The following is a 16,773-nucleotide window of genomic DNA, read 5'->3' on the forward strand; positions in this document are numbered from 1 at the left end:
GGTTAAAATTAATATTCTTAAACTATATGTTAAACTTAGAAAATCTACAAGTACTACTATGAGTGTCCAAATAATTCCCGGTCTGAACCAAAAATCCACAGTTACAAAGATAATACTATACATACTATAATACTACTAAACAATTAGCTAAGTAAAGTTCCTGGACTCTACAGGGTCCCAGAAACCAGCCAATTTCTTAAGTTTTCCTCCGAGCCTAAACACATAACTCACACCCCAAACTCTAGCCAACCTTGGAATTAAGCCTAGAATTCTTATCCATATATTCTAAACATCCTAACAAACTCATAACCAAATTCTTACACCACCAAACACCCGAAACAAACCTTGGAAACTGTTTTCATGCAAGCTTAAGTTCTAATAAAGTTCAGCAGAATTAAGCAAAAAAGATTATGTTTAGGCTCTTACCTCTGAGACAGTTCAATTCTGAATTAATCCCCAAGCCCATCCAATCTAATCGTTTAAGTCGTTAGCCCAAAATTCCTCATAAATTTCTTCAAACACCAAGCACCATAGGGAGAGAAAGTGAGCCGAATGAGAAAGATAGAGAGAGAGTTGATGTCTATCCTTCACATAATTCTGGTGATTTCTCAAGTCATCTAGATGTATATTCAACCTTAGCAAAAAGTCAAAAATGCCCCTTAAGTCTATCAAATCCTCAAGTGCTACCAAGGGAAATTTCGTCAATTGCCAAGTCCCGCTAATTTCGTGAGTGTTCCTATAAATCCTCGTTCAGTCCCAACATGTCAAATTCATTGCTAAATTACTACTCGTTACTCGATAAATCCCAAACACATATTGTGTTCCCGAAATACCCCTAGACTCCTCCTGAGCCGGGTATTTGACCCCATTGTGACTTTTAGCTAAACTGCTCCCTAGGACCGTCTCGAATCATACATCCCAAATATATCACCACTCACTTGTGGTTTCAATCACAATTAACACATATATCACATTTATGCCCTAAACAGGCTAAAATTACAAATATTCCCCTAATAACTAAATGGGGCCCACATGCATATTTAATTCACCTAAACATGCATTTCTAATCACATAATCATCAAATTCACATTAACATAATTAAATCAATTATTGCCCTCCCGGCACGCTAATCAAGGCACTAAGCCTTATTAGCATATTTGGGATGCTACGCTATGGGCCTATAGAAAAACTTTCAAAACCCCTTTGAGGAATGTTTATTTATCGTTTGGTCTTTGGGAAATCTTGTCACTTGCCCGTGGAGTTAGAACATCGGGCATACCGGGCCACCAAGAAGCTTAATATGGATCTCCAAGCTGCTAGAAAAGCTAGAATGTTGTAATTGAATGAGCTTAAGGAGATGAGGTTATTCTCCCATGAAAATGTTAAGTTGTATAAGGAGAAAACCAAGAGGTAGTATGACAAGAGGATTCAACCTCGAGTCTGAAGAGGGGTGGTGAGTTTTGCTTTTTCACTCGCGATTGAAGTTGTTTCCTGGGAAGTTGAAGTCTCGTTGGTCTGGCTCATTCATTGTGGTTAAATTTTATCTCGTCGGAGCTGTTGATGTGTCAAAATATTAGTTTGGTAAGGAGTTTAAAGTGAATGGAAAAACACTGAAGCATTATTATGGAGGAAAGGTCGACCGAAAGAATACCTCTATCACTTTGGAAGACCCTTCAAGGAGTTGGTTTTGTGTTGTCTAGTGATACATGCATTATGTTTGAGGCAACCCAAAGAAAGAAAAAAAAATTGGAAAAAAAAACTATATATATCTAAGTGCTTAATTTTTAGTGTTTTCATTAATTTTTAGTGTTTGATGGGTGTTTCTTTTATTTTAATGCATATTAGGTACTCTTGAGGCAAGACGGAGACGATTTGGGGTGAAAAAGTACAATTTTGGGGTGCAAGGCAGTAAGGTTCCCGAGCCCACAAAGGAAATTGGCGTTGGCTCGCAGTTTTGGAAAATTGCCCAGTTTGGTGCTTCATCAAGTTTAGCAATTTGGGGAATAAAAATGTGAATTTTCAAGTTTTGGACAAAAGGCTCTACGAGCCCTCATGGGGTTAAGGCGAGGGCTCGGCAAGTTACGAGATGAAAAAAATGACCGAAAAAAAGAGTTTGCAAATTGTATACATATAGTTAAAAGTAAGTTTGGGGGTGTAGCTTCTTAGAAAAAAAAATTATTTTTGTTTTATCTTGCCTATTTGTTTCTTTTTTCTTAATAAAGAATAATGACAAGAGATATATTCAAATTGTATGGGAAATTCTTTTGGGGAACTGAGTGTGAGCTCTTACTTTAGTCCTAGGAAGATTAAAGTGTTTTAGGGTGATTTGAACCAAAATTAACTTATCTTCACCACCTTCACTTACCTTAATTTACAAGTGTGAAAAAGTCGTATTGATCTTTGGTTTGGTGTTTGTCTACAATAGTGGAGAAATCATTTAGTCAACTTATGGAGACAATTATTAGGCTTTAGGATCAAAATATAGTTTACTTTGGGGCAAAATTGAGAATGTTTGGGAAGAGTTATGTGCACACTTTAGGAAAAAACACTTAATTCATGGTTCAATAACATCATTAGCATTTGAGGAATTTGGTTGAAAGCACCTGCAACATTTTCAATAAAATTATGAAAGAATTTCCCTTGTAAGGAAAAATACTAAGCAAACATCTGTAACACCCTAGATAACCAAGACTGTTACATTGTGTGTTTATAATTGTGCAAGACCTGCTAATCAAGTCATTCAGTTGAAAATGTGATCCTAAAGTCATAATCGAGTTAGGGTTAAAAGATTTTGGTCATAAATAGGTAAATTTTCATTTAAATAAACGTTCAGTACATGGGATCCCAAAACAGGGTAAATAAAGGACAAATTTATAGCTTTCAAAAGTTATATACAAGCAAAGGCCTCTCTAATGGCAAAATACATAATTTTAGGTTTTCCTGTCCCTGCACTATCCCTCGGCCATGGTAGACGAGCGACTGACTATGTACATCCCGCCCCCAGAGCTTTCCAACTCAGGAATTATTCACAATGTCGTTGCCTTTACTTGCACCACGTAGCACCCGTGAGCCAAGGCCCAGCAAAGAAAACCATAAAGCATAGCATAAACAATACAACCAATCAAATAATCCATAAAGCAGTTAAGTAGGTATTCTGCATGTTATAAACATCAGATTAACAACGGTAAACAAATCTTAACCATACAATACTCAGGGTACCCTCTAATTAATCCACTGACTCCGGCTCGCTTAGGCCAAGCTTAGTGATTATTTAGCTAACCTCAGCTCTCAATGGCCGAGTCGTGTCCTGTGCGCGAATATTAGATCTAGCGCTCTTAGGCCGTTTATTTCATGCTCAGATAGCTTATCATAATCGTACAACATTTGCATTCAAATATATGGAACCTTAGTCCCAACATACCCACACAAACAGGTGCAGTTTTCTTACCTCTTACACTTGCACTAGATTTCAAGAGTCGGCCCCTCGAGTACGATCCTATCCCAAAGTTCAAGCGGGCACCTAATCACAAACCATAAGTAGCACCCTCATTAAAATTTGATTCCATAAACCAATTTCGGGACCAATCCCAAGCTCTTAGGGACTCCAATTCCACCAAACGGGGTGGTGGAATCTACCCCCGAGCCCCTGGACAACAACCCTAAAAAGTACCCAAAAATCCGGTTCTGAAAGCTGAGTGGCGCTACCAGATGGGCGCTACAGCGCTAAAGTCAAAGACTTTAGCCCCTAGAAACGTAGCCTAGAGCTGTAGCGCTCCTAACCTAGCGCTACAGAGCTAGTACCAGAAATGCAAATTTTTGGGTTTCTCTCTTCGAACTTCTCCGAGCCAAAGCTCCAAAAATCCTCCCCAATCAATCAAACACAAAATCGAGCCCATACATCACTATAGCTCACCCAAAACAACATAGTAACATCAAAACCTAGCTAAGAACCCCACCAAACACAAACATCAAAATTGAGCTTTGAAGCTCAAGAACACTAACTGAAACCCAGAAAACTCAGAACAATCAAGGGCCAAAAGTCATTACCTTAGAGAGGAATTCAACCCTAGGCTGCCTCCAATGTCACTCCAAGCTTCAGCATTTTAACTCCCAAGCTCTAGTTCCTCACAACTTCATCCCACACCCAAATTCAAAAATCAAAATCCAAAACTCCCAAGAATAAGTGAAAACATAAAACCAGAAAATGAAATCCTTACCTTCTTCCCAAATTCAAAATTCCTAAGGCTTGCTAGTTGTAAATTGTAACGCCCCGGATAGCAAAGACCGTTACACTGTGTGTTTATAAAGTGCTAGACTTGCTAATCAAGTCATTTAATTAAAAACGTGCTATTGAAACTATAAAGGAACTAGGGTTAAAATGTTTTGGTCTCAAAAGTCACATTTTTCATAAAGAGGCGTTTCCCGTTTACACGGGATCCCAAAAATATTTAGATTAAAGACCGTTTACAAAAGACATAGGGTTTAAATACAATATCAAGCCATATTAAGGCAAAACAGACAATTAGGCAATCCCTGCCCAGATCCACTCCTCGACCATGGCAATCAAACAGCTGGTTATGTACATTCAACCCCGCAGCTCTCCAACTTAGGATTGGTCCAACTTGCCTTTGCCTTTACCTGCACCACGTAGCACCCGTGAGCCAAGGTCGAGCAAGAAAACACAACAACAGAGCATAAGCAACCAACAGACAAATCAATATCTTATATTGCATCACATGTTCTTAACCATATCGACATTCAGAATAGTCAAGTATTCAGCATACTAACATATCAATTTATAGCATACACCAAATCACATATGATAACTAGGGTTAGCGCCCTCAGGCCGCACCCTCCGTTATCCCACTGACTGCGGCCCGCTTAAACTGAGCTTAGTGAATATTAAGCTGTCCTCGGCTACCAGTGGCCAAGCCCTGTGCGCAAATATTGTGTACAGCACCCTTAGGATGTTATCACATGTCCCATGGCATAATACCATCATTGACATAATACAAATATCGGGAGCACTTAGTCCCATCACAAACATATAACCGGGTGCAGTTTTCTTACCTTTCGATTCGCTAGCTTTAACCACTTGACTCCTTGAGCACGATCCCTCTCGAGCCCTAGCGCTCACCTAAACACAACCATAGATCAAAGTCATCACCAAACCTCAAGTCCGAAACCTAGCCTTGAGACCATTCCCGAGCCCCCGGGAATTTCTAGTTCCACCAAACAAGGTGGTGGAATCAAACCCCAAACCCTTGGTAAAAAACCCTTGAAAATAACCCTAAAATCCTTTTCTGGAAACAGGGCAGCGCTACAGCGCTCATTGGAGGGCGCTACAGCGCTACAAGCAGAACCAAAATACCCTCAGCATGCATGGACTAGCACTACAGCGCCCAAAGGCTAGGGCTGTAGCGCTAGTCACAGACAGGCAACAGCTCATTTCCCCTTCCTGCGATTTCCTCGAGCCAAACCTAACCAAAACTTCTCCAAACCTTCACCAAACTCAAAAACAAGCTTATTAACACACTCCACTCATCCCAAGCATCCCAAATACTCAAACCCCAATCACATGCATCCCTAATCTCAAAATTCACCATTGTTGCTCACAGACTTCAGAAACTCAGCAAAGACAATCAAACCTTCAAAGTTTAAAGCTTAGAATTTCATACCTTTAATGGGAATTCGATTTCAAGACAACCTCTACACCTCCTTAGCTTGCTCTTCCTCAACCTTTGGCCTGGATTCCCTAAAGTTCCCATCAAATCCAGCTTATGCACCATAGGTCAAAAATTAAAACCAGAAACTGAAGAAGCTACAAAGTCTTACCTCAAGTGATGGTGTGTTCTTGCTAAACCCCTGCCAATTTTCAAGCCTAGCTTAGGATCCTTGATGCTCAGCCTAACCTAGCTCTCCTCTGAGCTTTGCTCCAAGAAAACCCAAGAGAAATGGTGAGAGAACCACAAACCGACCCTAGAGAAAACAGCTCTATTTTCCTCCCTTTCTTTTTCTTTCTTTTCCTTCTTTCCTCAGACTTCTATATTATTCTAAAATTCCCACTAAGTATACAGCCTTAACTTACTTATCTCTGAGAAGCCAATTGACCAAAATGCCCTCCCTATTAATAATTCTAAACCCTTTAGTCCACTTAGGGCCATTTTCGTCATTTTACCCAATTCCCGCTAACTCCTCGAGTGTCTCCAATATTTTCCGCTTACCTCCCGATACCTAATTAATCACCAATTATATTCCTCGATATCAAATTAGACCCCAATATACTCACTAAATTCCCATTTATACCCCCAGGCTCACCCCGAGCCGGGTATAAATCCCTGCCTTGACTTTTTCGCTAAACTGCCCACTAGGATCGTCTCGAGTCACAGATCACAGATATATCCACATAATAATGTGGTCTCAACAATTATCACATATATCAATACAGCTATGCCCATAATGGCCAAAATTACGATTATGCCCCTCTAACCCAATCAGGACCTACATGTATACTAATACACATAGTCATGCATCTCGAATATTCAAATAGTCATATAACATGCTTTAAATCATAATCATGCAGTTTACTCATTAAAGTCACACATAATTCCCATTATGCCCTCCAGGCGCACTAATCAAGGCCCTTAAGCCTTATTAGCGAATTTGGGTCGTTACATAAATCCTCCTCCACAGCTTGATTCTACTCCCAATCCCTCAAAAATCCAGCAGCCTAAAACTTGAGCTCCTCTTTTCCCTCTTGAAACCTTGAACCAAAATAACTATGGAAGTCTTGAGAAGTTTAGAACGTAAGGATCAGCCTCAGCTGTGGTTAATCTCATTTAAAGCCTAAATGACCTTTCTACCCCTCCTTCAAACAATTCCTTCCTAAACCTCAAGGGCAACCTAGTCATTTTCACTCTTTGCAAAAATACCACTTTTACTTAGTAATTCAGTAACAACACTAATTCTCAAGTTACTAGTTGTTACCAGTTTCACAACTAAATACCAATTTCGTAACTCCCTGCTAACACAGCAGAACATGATCTTCTCATGCCACAAAGTCCATCATAATATCCTCCCATTTCCACTCAGGAATACCCAAAGGCTGTAGCAACCCCGCTGGTCGCTGATGCTCAGCCTTCACTTGCTGACAGGTCAAACACTTGGCCACATACTCCACCACATCCTTCTTCATCCCGGGCCACCAATACAACGTCTGTAGATCCCAATACATCTTTGTAGTGCCTGGATGAAGTAAGTACGGCATAGTATGGGATTCATCTAGTATCTCGCATCTAATCCCCACATCAATCATAACACATATTCGACCCTGATACAGTAGCAAACTAACCTCATAAATGGAATAGTCCTTAGCCGCTCCCGCTAAGACATTCCCTCTAACTTCCTGTAATTGCACATCTACCAACTACCGTCCTTAATTCGCTCCAACACGGTCGATTGCAAAGTAACATTGGCCAACCTGCCCACCACTAACTCTATCCTTGCTCTGGACATCTCTTCTGCCAATTCTCTCGATATCTGGGTAGAACTAAACAATTGTCTCAGGCCTCTCCAGCTCAATGCATCCGCCACCATATTGGCTTTCCCTGTATGATAAAGGATATCACAATCATAATCCTTTACCAACTCCAGTCAAAGCCTCTGCCTCATATTCAGATCTTTCTGGGTGAAGAAGTACTTCAAGCTCTTCTGATCGATGTATATCTTGCACTTCTCTCCATACATCTAAATGTCGCCACACCTTCAGTGCGAATACCACCGCTGCCAATTCCAAATCATGGGTAGGATACTGCTGCTGATACTCCTTCAACTGTCGTGATTCATAAGCTATAACCTTCTCATTTTGCATCAACACACAACCCAAACCCAACCTCGACGCATCACAATAAACCACAAACATTCCTTCCTCCGAAGGAAGACTCAGCACAAGTGCAGTAACAAGTCACCACTTCAATTCTTGAAAATTGTTCTCACACTTGTCTGACCAGACGAACTTCAAATTCTTCTGTGTCAATTCTGTCATCGGTGCAGCAATTTTCGAGAACCCTTCCATAAACCGTTTGTAGTAACCTACTAACCCGGAGAAACTTCTAACCTCTTAGGCATTCCTTGGCCTCTGCCAATCTCTCACCATCTCCACCTTAGATGGATCCACCTTAATCCCATCCTCACCAACAATATGTCCAAGGAACGTCACCTCTGGTAGCCAAAACTCACCTTTCTTAAACTTGGCGTACAACTGGTGCTCTCTCAACCTCTGTAAGACTTGTCGAAGATGTCGCTCGTGCTCTGCCTCTGAACTGGAGTACACTAAAATGTCGTCGATGAAGACAATCACAAACTAATCCCAGAAGTCCTTGAACGCCCTATTCATCAAGTCCATGAATGCTGCTGGGGCATTGGTCAACCCAAATGACATGACCATAAACTCATAGTGCCCATACCTCATTCGGAAGGCCATCTTCGGTATATCCTCGTCCTTGATCCTCAGCTGATGGTAACCAGATCGAAGATCAATCTTCGAGAACACCGTCTTTCCCTGTAGCTGATCAAATAAGTTGTTGATCCTTGGTAGAGGGTACTTATTCTTTATGGTCAACTTGTTCAACTCCCTATAGTCTATACACATCCTCAGAGTCCCGTCCTTCTTCTTTACAAACAAAACCGGAGCACCCCATGGCGAGAAACTACGCCTGATGAACCCCAAATCCAGAAGCTCTTGTAACTGTATCTTCAATTTCCTCAGTTCCGCCGGTGCCATCCTGTATGGTGCCCTCGATACTAGCTGTGTCCCCGACGCTAATTCAATAACAAACTTAATCTCCTTGTGCGGTAGCAGCCCTGGTAAATCTTCAGGGAAGACATCCAAGAACTCACGAAATAGTCTGGTCTCTTCCGGCCTTGTTGGCAACACTCTAGTAGTATCCACCACACTAGCCAGGAAACCTATACATTCTCCCTGTAATAGGTCCCTAGCTCTCAACCCTGATATCATGGGTATGCGGGGTCCACATACCATACCCACGAACACAAAGGGATCCTCTCCCTCGGGCTCAAAAGTTACCATCTTCTTCCTGCAATCGATGGTAGCCCCATATCTAAACAGCCAATCCATGCCCAAAATCATGTCAAAGTCCTCCATACCTAACTCAATCAAGTCTACTGATAGCTCCTGTCCATCAACCATTATTGGCAGCACTTTAATCCATCTCCTAGAAACTACCAGTTCCCCTGTAGGCAATATAGTCCCAAACCCTGTAGTATAATACTCACTAAGTCTACACAATCTATCAATCACCTTACTAGAAACAAATGAATGTGTAGCACCAGAGTCAATCAACACAATAAAAGGAGAGCCAGTGCTAGAAAGTTGACCTATCACCACCAAGGGGCTAGCCTCGGCCTTTGCCTGTGTCAAGGTGAACACTCAAGTTGGAGTCATGTTGTCCACCTTCCCTGCTTCCCCTTTCTTCACTGTTGGGCAACCCTTCTTGATGAGGACACCAAGACTAAAGATCCAAGTATAGTTCCAGTTGGTCCGGTGACGAGGGCACGAGCCAAAAGACTCAATTTAGGAGCTTGATCAATATTTAGCCTCTTGTAATGAGTCTTATTGTATTTTGTCATCTTGTCTTTTTATTTTTAATCACGTTTTTTATTTAGTCTTTGTTTATTTTGTGAAAAGTCAAACATTTGACTTGTGTGAGTCCAATAGTCCTTTTGTCTTTAATTTTCGGTTTTCATTAGGAAGACAAAGGGTTGTCTTTAATTTTCGGTTTTCATTAGGAAGACAAAGGGGCTTGTTTGATGTAATTTTTCGGCTATATTAGGCCTTGTAAACATTTGGGAAAGGCAGATTTTGATGAAATGAAAATTGAGAGGTTTTCTTCTTGAGTTCTTGAAGAGACTATTCGAACTTATCAAGGGTATTCCTTGTGGCGTTCAATCCAACTTATCAAACGGATTCCCATCCCCGTTTGTGGCGTCTTCCTCATACCAAGGTTCGTGCTTGGCTAAGCATTGGGTCGAGGTTCTTCATTCCAATTTCGTGTGTTCTTGGTGGCTCCCATATTTGGTGTTGAGTTTCACCACAATCGTTGGTGTGGTTCGTATCAGTTGGTATCAGAGATTAGGATCATCCGGTTTGGCCTATCCTTTTTCATTTGTTTTTCTATTCAATTCGTGTTCTTATATTAGGGTTTCTGAAAAAATTAAAAAAAATAATAAATTCGTGTTCCTATATTCAATTCGTGTTCATCTAGTTTTTTTTTTTTTTTTCTAATTCTAGAGCTTGTTAATTTCCTTGTTTCCCTTATTTGTTTTGAAATCTGAAACTATTCTAGAGCTTGTTGATTTCCTTATTTCAATTGTTTCCTTGTTTCTTTTTTTTCGTTTCATTGTTCAAATCGTGCAATTGAATTAGGGTTTCTGAAATTTCCCCTAATTGGTTTTCTTTTTGTTTCTGAATTCGTGAATTAGGGTTCTTATTGTAAAAACTGAATTTTCATTGAGTTCCTCTTGTTTTGTTGTGAAATCCGAATGTGCTTTGGGTTTCTCTTGTTCTTATTGTGCAATCCAAATTGGGATTGAGTTCCCTTGTTCTTATTGTGAAATCTGAATTGGGATTGAGTTTTCTCTTGTTCTTGTAGTGAAATCTGAATTGAGATTGGGTTTTATCTTGTTCTTATGGTGAAATCTGAATTGGGATTGAGTTTCTCTTATTCTTAGTGTTAAATCCGAATGTGGGTTGAGTTTTCTCTTTTCTTTTTGTGAAATCCGAATCTGCATTGTTTCTCTTTTCTTTTTGAGTCTCTATTGTTTCTCTTGTGAAAACTGATTCATTTTGTTTTCGAATTGTTCCTTGTATCTGCATTTGAAAAAAAACAAAAATAGAAAGACAGAAAGAAAGAAGAAGAAAAGAAAACCAAGAGGATCCGAGACCAAAAAAAAAAAAAAACACGTGTTCTATTCTTGTTCCCTATGGTCTAAGGGCCTTTTTGTTCTATTCTTGTTCCCTATGGTCTAGGGGCCTTTTTGCCAAAACCCCACACAAGTGTTCCAAAAATCATCAGTTTTCGCCAATTTTTCATCGGTGTTCGTTTGGTTTGTTTGGTAGGATTTGCTGCTTGAACCTCCATATTACTGTTTGATTAGTTTTGAAAGAACTTAAAGAAGAATACGAGTGGAAAAAGGCGGAGGTGTGAGCTTATTTGAGGGTAAAAGCCATCAAAGTTGAGTGAAACACGAGTGGACTTGAGTGACAATTTTTTAGTGAAAACACGTGAGGGAGTGTGGTGAGGTCTTTTCTCCATATTATTCTAACCCTATTTTGCAGATTTCCATCATGGCACAAAATCCAGAGAAAAATGCAAGCAATGATATTCCACCACCTGAGGTTCCGAATCTACAAATGCAAGCATTAATTGGGGAGATGCGAAGGATGATGAGGGCGGAGTGTGAGCAGATACATGAGAGGTTGGATAGGGTAGAAGAGGGAACGCAATGGAGGGCACGGAGGAACAAGGTGCAACAACGGGATGTTGAGGGTGAAAGAGAGTTTGATGGGGGCGATTTAGAGGAAGAATATGATAGGATGTCAGAGGGTAACCATAGGAGGTATGGCCAAGATAGGGAAGCTAGGAACTGGGTAGGCAATAATTTGGGAAATATCAAGATGAGAATCCCCGCCTTTCAAGGCAAGAGTGATCCTGAGGCATACCTTGAGTGGGAAAAGAAGATGGAGTTGGTTTTCGATTGTCACAACTACTCTGACATGAAGAAGGTAAAACTAGTTGTCATTGAATTTACTGATTATGCTATTGTTTGGTGGGATCAGTTGTGCATCAATAGGAGGCGAAATGGAGATCGTGCCATTGACACTTGGGAGGCTATGAAGAGGGTGATGAGGCGACGGTTTGTACCATCTCATTATTATCGAGATCTATACCTTAAGTTGCAGGGTCTTCGTCAAGGTTCCAAGAGTGTTGATGAGTATTACAAGGAGATGGAGATGGCTATGATTAGAGCCAATGTGGAAGAGGATCGGGAGGCAACAATGGCAAGGTTTTTGAATGGGTTGAACCGAGAGGTTGCTAATCCAATTGAGCTACACCATTATGTGGAATTGGAAGATTTGGTGCATATGGCAATCAAAGTTGAGAGGCAGCTCAAGAGGGGTAGTACAAGTTCAAAGCCAAGACCGAGCCCACACAATTCAAGTACAACACCTTGGCGGTCGAACTATCCAAAGAAGGAAGAAGACCAACCTACTTCATCATTTACACCAAAACCAGCCACGACCCCTCAAGGTAAAACAGCCCCTACTTCGTCCCATTCTAGTGAGATAAAATGTTTCAAATGTTAGGGGCGAGGACACATAGCTAGCCAATGTCCAAACAAGCGAGTTATGGTAATTCGGGATAATGGGGAGATAGATTCCGAAGAGGAAGATGATCTTGATGACATGCCACCATTGGAGGACGCTTCTATGGGTGGTGAGGAGTTTGGAGCAGAATCTGGTGAGATGCTTGCACTAGTCACACGACGAGCCTTAAATTTGCAAGCAAAATAAGAGGAAGAAGAGGTGCAGCGGGAGAACATCTTTCACACTCGTTGTCATGTGAAAGACAAGGTATGCAGTGTTATTATTGATGGTGGTAGTTGCACTAACGTTGCTAGTTCTTCCATGGTTGAAAAGCTGGGGCTCCCAACGCTTAAACATCCTCGTCCATACAAGTTGCAGTGGTTGAATGATAGTGGTGAAGTGAGGGTTACAAAACAAGTTCTGGTATCATTTCGAATTGGCAAATATGAGGATGAGGTATTGTGTGATGTGGTTCCAATGCAAGCTGGACACCTCCTTCTAGGAAGGCCTTGGCTATTTGATCGCCGAGTCCAGCATGATGGCTTCACCAACAAGTACTCATTCACGTTCCGTCAACGAACAATCACTCTAGCTCCATTGACGCCAAAGTAAGTATATGAAGACCAAGTGAGGTTGCAAAAATTGAGTGATCAAAAAAATTGAGTGAGCAAAAGAAGGAGAGTGAAAAGATGAATGAGAGTGAGAAAAAAGAGAGACAAAGAGAGAAAAGGGTCGAATCAAGTGAGGGAGAAAAGAAAGAGAAGAGTTCGATCAATGAGGGAAAATTAGAGAGAAAACAAAATAATTTTTATGCAAAAAAAAGTGAGGTTAAGCGAGTATTGCGTACAAAACAGCCAAAGAATTTACTCATGTACACGGAGGCTCGTTTAAACACTAACCAACTTGATGCTAACAAGGGTCGTCACAAGCAGGTTTTTGATCCCGGTGATTGGGTATGGTTACACATGAGGAAAGAGCGATTCCCAGCACAAAGACGTTCTAAATTGCTACCTCGAGGAGATGGTCCGTTTCAAGTGCTAGAAAGGATCAATGACAATGCCTACAGACTCGATTTACCAGGTGAGTATATTGTTAGTGCTACTTTTAATGTTTCTGATTTGAGTCCTTTTGATGCAGGTGATGATTTGAGGACAAATCCTTCTCAAGAGGGGGGGAATGATGAGGACACCAAGACTAAAGATCCAAGTATAGTTCCAATTGGTCCGGTGACGAGGGCGCGAGCCAAAAGACTCAGTTTAGGAGCTTGATCAATATTTAGCCTCTTGTAATGAGTCTTATTGTATTTTTTCATCTTGTCTTTTTATTTTTAATCACGTTTTTTATTTAGTCTTTTTTTATTTTGTGAAAAGTCAAACATTTGACTTGTGTGAGTCCAATAGTCCTTTTGTCTTTAATTTTCGGTTTTCATTAGGAAGACAAAGGGGCTTGTTTGATGTAATTTTTCGGCTATATTAGGCCTTGTAAACATTTGGGAAAGGCAGATTTTGATGAAATGAAAATTGAGAGGTTTTCTTCTTGAGTTCTTGAAGAGACTATTCGAACTTATCAAGGGTATTCCTTGTGGCGTTCAATCCGACTTATCAAACGGATTCCCATCCCCGTTTGTGGCGTCTTCCTCATACCAAGGTTCATGCTTGGCTAAGCATTGGGTCGCGGTTCTTCATTCCAATTTCTTGTGTTCTTGGTGGCTCCCATATTTGGTGTCGGGTTTCACCACAATCGTTGGTGTGGTTCGTATCACTTCTTGAGGTGTCCCACCACCCCAGATGGCATCTTCTGCCCGACACTCGCCCAGATGGCATCTTCTGCACCTCGTGCATTCTGGGTAGCTTCTCCATGCATCACTGCCTCCCTGGCGACCACCCTGAGCACCCCGACCACTCTTATCAGGACCAGTAGTGGTCGAAGTGTCAGGGGTCTTCCTTTTTAAATCACTGGGCCTCCGCCCCTACCATACCCTGAAAGTGGAGGCACTACCCTGCGAACCTCCCGTCTCGCAGCGTTCTCCCTCCAAATTTTGGTTTCCACCTCCTCAGCGGTAAGAGCCTTCTCAACAGACTGGGCGTAAGTCATCCCCCAGGTACTATTGTAATTCTCACATCTCTCGCTATCATAGCATTAAGCCCTCTAATAAATCTGTCCTTCCTAGCTGCATCAGTAGGCACAAGATCTGGTGCGAACTTCGCAAGTTTGTCAAACTTCAGGACGTATTCTGTAACTGTCATATTGCCCTGTACCAACCCCACAAATTCATTCACTTTCGTTGCCCTGGCGGCAACAATATAGTACTTTTGACTAAATAAATCCTTGAATCCATCTCAACCCAGAGTAGTAACATCTCTAGTCTGTGATATCACTTTCCACCAAAATACGGCCATCCTCTCTCAGCATATATGTGGCACAGGCCACCCAGTCATTACCTTCTACCCTCATAAAATCCAGGATAGATGTAATCATGATCATCCATTGTTCGACCTTCAGTGGATCTGGTCCTCCCTCAAAGGTTGGAGGATGCTGCCTCCTTAACCGTTCATACAGTGGTTCCCACCTGTTCCCAACATCCGGTGTCTATAAAATTGGTCCCACAACAAGTGGCACAATAGATGCAGCACTCCCTGACGGAGCCTGCTGTCTCAGAAGATGAATCTATTCTTCTTGGCTCTGAAGTCGGGCTTGCATGTCTGTCAATATATGTTGCCAGTTTTCAGGGAGTGGCGAAGGGTTTTGGCCTTGGTCATCATCTCTAGCCTTAGACCCAGTGTCGGCTAGTCTTATAGATCGCCTTGGATGCATAGCTATCCAAGTTAATCTGCAATCAACAACTTGGTGGTCAGACTATGATGACAGGGTAACAATCCTTCCAAAATCCACCATTGGAACACAACCAATCACAAGCAATCAAGATATAATAATTATCCAAAATTCATCCACATGCAACAGCAATGCTAATAAGCACGCCTCAATATTATCACACAATAGTCAAGGGCCAGGCCCTATCAATATCTCATGCTCCCTATTAATCAAATAGATAAAAGCATTCATGTTTCTTTCAAACACTTAAGCATATAAACACGAATATACAATTTACCAAACCCTGAGTCGAGCTTGTCTTTAGCGGCAAGTGTACATGTCCAGCCAGTCTTCAAGAACCCTTAAACCTAGACGGCTCCAATACCAAGTTGTAACACCCTGGATAATCAAGACTGTTACACTGTGTGTTTATAATTGTGCAAGACCTGCTAATCAAGTCATTCAATTGAAAACGTGATCCTAAAGTCATAATCGAGTTAGGGTTAAAAGATTTTGGTCATAAATAGGTAAATTTATAGCTCACCCAAAACAACATAGCAACATCAAAACCTAGCTAAGAACCCCACCAAACACAAACATCAAAATTGAGCTTTGAAGTTCAAGAACACTAATTGAAACCCAGAAAACTCAGAGCAATCAAGGGCCAAAAGTCATTACCTTAGAGAGAAATTCGACCCTAGGCTGCCTCCAATGCCACTCCAAGCTTCAGCATTCAAACTCCCAAGCTCTAGTTCCTCACAACTTCATCCCACACCCAAATTCAAAAATAAAAATCCAAAACTCCCAAGAACAAGTGAAAACCTAAAACCAGAAAATGAAATCCTTACCTTCTTCCCAAATTTGAAATTCCTAAGGCTTGCTAGCTGTAAATCCTCCTCCACAGCTTGATTCTACTCCTAATTTCTCAAAAATCCAGCTGCCTAAAACTTGAGCTCCTCTTTTCCCTCTTGAAACCTTGAACCAAAATTATTATGGAAGTCTTGAGAAGTTTAGAACGTAAGGATCAACCTTAGCTGTGGTTTATGTCATTTAAAGCCTAAATGACCTTTCTACCCCTCCTTCAAACACATTTCCTTCCTAAACCTCAAGGGCAACCTAGTCCTTTTCACTCTTTCCAAAAATATCACTTTTACTTAGTAATTCAGTAACAACACTAATTCTCAGGTTACTAGTTGTTACCAGTTTTACAACTAAATACCAATTTCATAACTCCCTGCTAACACAGTGGAACATGATCTTCTCATGCCATAAACACTGCACATAACTCAAAATCATACCCTCAATGGGTTCAAATTACAAATATGCTCTTCTAAACTAATCAGGGCCCACATGCATATTTAACACTCATAAACATGCATTTAATCATTTATTCGCATATAATCATATAATCATGCATTTAAACATTAAATCATACATATATACCAATTATGCCCTCCCGGAACACCACTAATCAAGGCCCTTAAGCCTTATTAACAATTTTGGGTCGTTACAACATCTCCTATTTGTTGTGTTGTCTTTTGTTTTATTTTGTGTGGTGTCTTATTGTGAGTTAGTTT

Source organism: Humulus lupulus, chromosome 6 (genome assembly GCF_963169125.1).
Source record: "Humulus lupulus chromosome 6, drHumLupu1.1, whole genome shotgun sequence".
Taxonomy (NCBI): domain Eukaryota; kingdom Viridiplantae; phylum Streptophyta; class Magnoliopsida; order Rosales; family Cannabaceae; genus Humulus; species Humulus lupulus.